Source organism: Bison bison, unplaced genomic scaffold (genome assembly GCF_000754665.1).
Source record: "Bison bison bison isolate TAMUID 2011002044 unplaced genomic scaffold, Bison_UMD1.0 scf7180017859281, whole genome shotgun sequence".
Lineage (NCBI taxonomy): Eukaryota > Metazoa > Chordata > Mammalia > Artiodactyla > Bovidae > Bison > Bison bison.
The window spans coordinates 27019-33997 of record NW_011489853.1 but is presented as its reverse complement, the minus strand read 5'-3'; positions in this window follow the sequence as shown (position 1 = coordinate 33997).

Sequence of the window (6979 nt, the reverse complement as noted above, 5' to 3'; positions counted from 1 at the left end):
GTTGCAGAGTCAGACTCAACTAAAGCGATTTAGTACACGAAGCATGCTAACTGCCCCCGACACACCCACACAAAAGGATTCTGCCCAAATAAAACAGGGAAATGATTAAGCACTGAGTTTAATTATTAGTTTGTGCAACCTAGGGCAAATTACTTAATTTCTCACTTTCCTCCTCCATAAAATAGCCATGAATTCATGTGTGCTAATTTGCTTCAGTCATGTCCAACTCTTTGTGACCCTATGGACTGTAGCCTGCCAGGCTCCTCTGTCCAGGGAATTCTCCAGGTAAGAATACTAGAGTGGGTTACCATGCCCTCCCCCAGGGGATATTCCTGATCCAGGGATCGAACCCATGTCTTATGTCTCCTGCATCAACAGGCGGGTTCTTTACCACTAGCACCACCTGGGGAGCCCTAAAATAGGCATAACAGAAAACAAATCCTAAGAGGAATTTCAAGTGCATTTGTCATAACTCATGGTAGGAATGGTGGAAATCCTTATCCTCTGCTTTCTACAGAATATGGATTCCCAAGTAGGATCTGGGATTTGCCCCATTTGGGCAATAAAAGAGTACCATGCAGCACACATTCCATCGCAGCCTCCAAACTTCCTAAATCAGTTTTTCCAAGAAAGTTAACAGAGACACAGGTGTAAAAGAAAGGAAGATACTAGCTTTGCACAGAAAGCATGAGCAACATTCCAAGATATTGCCACATTAAGTCAGTTTTCAGGTAGAATATTTTATACCGCTTTGCATATATGTGTGCACTGTGCATCAAATTCGGAGCCCTGTGGAGATATGACAGAACTCTGGGCAAATAAGCTAAATCATACAAATTTATCCCTCGTGACTGTATTACTTCTTGGTCCTAATGGAGTACTATATCTCACCTTGAGGATTCCCACTCACAGGCACTGAGTTATAGGAGAACACAGGTCTAGAAGATTTACTTATGGAAACTTAGCAATTCTCTTTCCCTTGCTGTGGTATACAGGTGGGTTAACCTGGACAGATATTCCAGGCATGATCTGCCACTGTAGGGTAGGAAAGTGTCATTGAAGCTTATCACCTTGCTCTCTTTCTCTTTTTACTCTAAAAGGGTAAACTCCCCACCCCCGCCACCCATTTTCGTCTGTCCTGACCTTCAAATGTAAATATTGTATTCCCCAAACCAGCACAAACCATAATAGACAGATGGCCCATGCTACCTCCTCATGCAATTAGCAGCACTAGTCATGAGACAGGTTCCTAGAACCGATTTTCCCATAGCGGATGGAGCTATGCTGAGTCATCCACTGCCTTTTGCCTCTGTAATCAGTCTCAGGTCTTTTTGTGAGGCAGCTTGGTGAGAACTATGGAAACAACCTATGCAACAGAATTATTCTATTAATAATTGGAGAGGATATACTATTCTGGCCTCATTAGGACTACAGTCCAAACAACTGAGCCAACTGGCCATAGATGGCCTATGATGAGTCAGGGTAAACTAACATCAAGTATTCTTGCTTGTACTGATTCAAAGTGTGTGTTCAAATCCAAATGCACTGAAAGAGTACATTTTTTTTCCACACTTCAGGTAGAGCAAAGAATGAGACTCAGACCACCCCGAAGAAGGAAATAATTTCTCTTAATGAATAGTTTGCAAGTCTTAAGCCAGTGGTTCTTAGCCCTAACTGCACATTAGAGTCAACTAGGGAATTTTTTTTTAATACTGTTGAGAAGATCCCACTCCAAGAGATTCTGAGGTAATTGGTCTGGAGTGGGGCCCAGGCATTAGTACTTTTTTAAAAGCTTCCTAGGTAATTCTAACAGACATCCAGAGTGGAGAACTGTCTTGGGCGAAAGACCAGACACTGGCTTTGACCCGATGTGCTGTGTTTTCTAAGGCAAGCCTAGAAGATGGCATATCTTTTGCCAGATTATCTACCAAGGTCATCTCAACAAAGACTAAAAAATGACAAAAGAAATACACGTTTTAGGAAATAATAAAACAGCTTTTCTTTGTTGCATGAATGTATTGGCTCCCAGTTAGCCTTATTTAATCAAAATTTGCTTGACATTATTCCAATCCCCTCTCTAAGTATTCTAAATGGGAAATAACATGAAACATTTGAGAGGGGAATTTTATCTAAATGTCACATTAATTTCACTAGGAAATGTCCGCATCTCCAATGAGACAGCCAAGTTAACACAGGAACACAGCAAAGAGAGAAGAACATTTGTTTCTGAAAAATTTAAATTTTGACATCAAAAAAATGGGTCTAGAGCAAACTTTTATTATATAGTATTTTTATGATAATAATTATATTCCCAGTCTCAACAGTAAGTGTCACTTTCCTATCATTTAACATATTCCTCCCAAACCCTTTCTCTAATTAGAATTCTTTATCCTAGGATTCACTGAGAACAGACTTCTCACTTTGTTTAGGTTTAATCAAATCTGAATTTTCTGAAAACAAAGAATTAATACTTGTGGATAGTAGAGTTTTTTGGATAGCTTAGAGCTTTCTTCTCTAAGGACTAAAACTTTGGTTTAAAATCCTACACATCATGGCTTGTTTGTTTTTTTTTTTTTATTGGAGGGTAATTGCTTTATAATATTGTGCTGGTTTCTGGCATACATCAACACGAATCAGCCACAGGTATACATATGTCCCCTGTCTCTTGAACCTCCCTCCCGTCTCCCACCATATCCCACCCCCCACCAGGTTGTCACAGAGCACTAGATTAAGCTCCCTGTGTCACACAGCAAATTCCCACTATCTGTTTTACATATGGTAATGTATATGTTTCCTCACTTCTCTCTCAAGTCATCCCACCCTCTCCTTCCCCCACCATGTTCACAAGTCTGATCTCTATGTCTGCATCTCTATTGCTGCCCTGCAAATAGGTTCATCAGTACCGTCTTTCTAGATTCCATACACATGCATTAATATACAATATTTGTCTTTCTCTCTCTGACTTACTTCACTCTGTACAATAGGCTCTAGGTTCATCTATCTCATTAGGACTGACTCAAATGTGTTCTTTTTAACAGCTGAGTAATATTCCATCATATATATGTACCACAATTTCTGTATCAATTCATCTGTCAATGGACATCTAGGCTGCTTCCATGTTCTAGCTATTTAAAAAATGTTGCAACAAATTGCCTTGTTTTTGAACATTATTACAGTTTCTTAATGGTTCCTCTGAAGTGCCTTTCTAAACATAAATCACTGTACCATGCAGGTTTGCCTGTACACTCATTGACTTCAAAAAACACTGTGTCTTTTGAGTTCTTACCTTTAATTTTTAACATATGTCTCCCACCAACTTGCCATAAAACACTGAATATTGTTACTACTCAGTGCTATTAGTACACCAAAGCAGCTCCTCTTCCATTTCAAGTTTGATAATTCTCTCCTGTGTTCTTGGAAACTATATATTTATTAGAATAGTCTAGAAAATGAGACTTAAGTTCTGGATAGAGAGATGAGATGTTTTTTTAAGAGGGAAATGGCATGATCTTTACTGCAAGGACTTTTCTATAATGTTTTAGGGTTTGCTGTTGTTTAGGTTGTTTTTTTTTTTCCCCCTGCACAGGAGCCTTCTTTGCTAACTATTTTCAATTCTCATCTTCTTTCTGGATATGGGAGTTTTCTAGAGAGACTTTGGGGTGGGTGGTATGTTATTATGTTAATGAGTCTGGCATATCACAAGTCAAATACTTCCACTTTGTCAGGCCCCCAAGGTACCAGAATGCCCTACTTTCATTGTCATTTTGCATTACTTTCACAGTTCACTGAGTTGTGCCCTAGTCTCTGGAAGAGTGACTGTGACTCTCAGTCACCAGTCTTTATCATCAGTACAGACTTCAACCCTAAGGAGAAAGAAGCCCAATAAATGCAGATATCCAGGACTAGAATCTTTGCCCAGAGGCACAAATCCTCAGGTCACACTATAACGTTAAAAAAGGTTACAGATGCTGAGATGAAAACCTTAAGGTTTTCATTTGAAAATGAACAGCCATTTTAAATTATACTTTAAAAGTCCCATCAAACTGAAAAACATTATAGCTGCAATTTGCTAACTAATTTCTTTTTAATTTTTCACTCAGTCATTTTATCAATACAAACAGGAAAACTAGAATCCCAAATCAGATGCACAGCAAAATGATTTTTAAATGCTGGTTCTTTTTTTAACTGCTGATGTCTAATAATGATAATTGTACCTATTGATCATACGATAAGACTCATAACCTTTTTCTGAAAGTAACTGCTGCTTTAGATGTTCAAATGGCATCTTTTCACAAAGGCATTTTTTTAAGGAAATGAATTGACAAATGGCCTTTCCCTCCTTACTATCTTCAGCACATAAAAATGAAAATGTAAATTCTATATAAAAATAAAGCTAACATGCCTGCAGCTAAAATGTATATTCAAAGACTCATTCATCCAGACAGCAGAAGCTGAATGAGAAAGTAGTGAAGACAGAATAAAAGGCACCATCCACAGAGCTGCCATCACCAGAATTATCCTGAACTGGAAAACAAGCTAAGTAACCTTCCACTGGCCATGCCTATGTACACATTAGTGCTAATTCTCATGTACAGACACACACAGTCTGACTACAGTAAGCAATGCGATGTAGGGGAGGGGGTGAACTGAACTCTCTCCTCGTGTCTGTCACTGACTCATTGGTGGCCTTGAATAAAGCACTCAATCCCTCTGGAAGTGTTAATTTATCTATCTAGGAAATAAAGAGAACAACCCAAATGATGCCAATGTTCCCTTCAAGCCCCGGCTCTTGTTCAGTCATTCGTTTTTTCATTCATTCCTACATGCAATAAACATGCACTAAACCCTGAGAACGAAAAAAAAAAAAAAGATATATGCTAGACCAGCAAGGAGATAACAAACTGATCAACTCTGTGCTAGGGGTGGTTATACTTGTGCACAGGCTATGGAGTGGACCTTTGAGAACTGTACCACAACTCAATGTAACTAAAGTCTGTCGCTAAGTGGTGTCCAACTCTTTTGCGACCCCATGGACTGCAGCTCACAAGGTCCATAGGATTTCCCAGGCAAGAATACTGGATTGGGTTGCCATTTCCTTCTCCACTATGGAATTAATTAGCACACTAATGGCTTGATGATAGTAGGTGATACACATAGGAGAATTTGGCCTTTATATTTGCTACACATACAAACCCATGTCACAAATACAGGGAACCTCCCTCTCCTATCAAATGAGTTATAAAACTTATAAAATTCTTACAAATAGCATGCCCCTTTGGCTTCACTTCCACAGCCTTCATCAACTTGTGCCACTACTTCATCTCCATCTGCCTTTTGCCCATTCTGCAAATGCTATGTGCATAACCTTTCTTGCCCACTATTTTCATCACAACATTTCTCTTTTCAAGGCTTCAAAGAAACCTTTCAATGGTTCCCTGATGCACTTAGCATTAGTGATTTAGTTGCTAAGTCGTGTCCAACTCTTGCGACCCCATGGACTGTAGCCTGCCAGGCTCCTCTGTCCGTGGGATTTTCCATGCAAGAATACTGGAGTGTATTGCCATTTCCCTTCTCCAGGGGATCTTCCCAACCTAGGAATCAAACCCAGGTCTCCTGCATTGCAGGCAGATTCTTTACCAACTGAGCTAACTTGAAATTAAATCTTTAGCTAAGCAGTCATCCAATACCAAGTCCTCTACTTCCCTCATATCTCAACCCTCATTTCTAATATGCCTACATCTCTGATCATCCCACACAGCTTAACATGTTCTCAGCACTTAGTGTACAGACTATGTGATGTACTTATGCTTTTCCTCAGGTTCTATGATTATTTCATGTGTAGTATGTCAGTATATCCTCCAACTAGACTGGAAGCTTTCTTTTGAAGTCTCAGTGCCACAATGCTGGACACTTAGCAAGTGCTCATGTAATGAATCCATCAATGAAAGACCAGAGAAGGGGTGGAAGGGGTTAAGAATAAAGCTTCTTATTACTGTTAAAGCAGATGACCAAATCTGTAAGGCCAAGGTGGTCTGTTTCTTCAGAAAGCATCCCTTCTGCCCACTGTCTTCTGTAGTTACAGTTTGTTCTCTGTCCTTATTCCCAACAATGACCTTATAAATACACAATAGTCTAGATATAACTGCCAAGGATAAGATGCTACGGTTAGGTGATTCCTGCCCATCATCCATCAGTCCTGCCGTATCTCTGGGAATGGCAGTAATGACACATGATAGTGTTTCCAAAACAGGGTAGATAAAATTTCTGTGAAAAGATAAAGCTTTGCCTTATCTGTAGAACTCTGAGCCACAGACTGACAGTGTGACAGCTACTTTTCATCATGTTAAAGAAGACTCTAGGATTCCAATGGCTTGCAGACAGGGCTATCAGTAGGAAACATAGGCCATTTAGTTAACATCCAAGTCAAGTTGAAAGAGTTCCCCTCTTGGTGGCCTTTTATCATCACTGTTAAAATTTCACTGGCACCATCGATATAGACAGACTACCTAGAGGTGACAAAGGCAGCTTAGAGAAAGCCCTTTTCTCTACCCTCATCTTTTATTGGGTCAAAGTTGTGACTTTAGAAGAGCAACCCAGTACATATTTTACTACAAAGGCCTCCTTGAGAAACCTAGGAACTTTCTGTAGGAATCCATGCAATTCAGAGGCAAAGAGCCTACTGAATGACCAGACTAAACACCATCCCATTATACAGATAAGAACAGTTTTCTGTTCTTCTCTGGGACCCTTTTCTAAGTCCTTTGTGGGGTACAGTGCCCTTGAAAATAATATCTGCTTACAAAAAGCTCTGAGGAACCAGTTAATGCTTATTCTACACAGGAATGCAAAAACAACAAGACTTTGGTGTGGATACAAGTAGTTTAAGACTAAATAAAATGACTAACCCAATCACATGAGTCATATCATCTCATCCCACATAAACAAAATTCAACCTGAGAAGTAAATAGCTATCAACCAC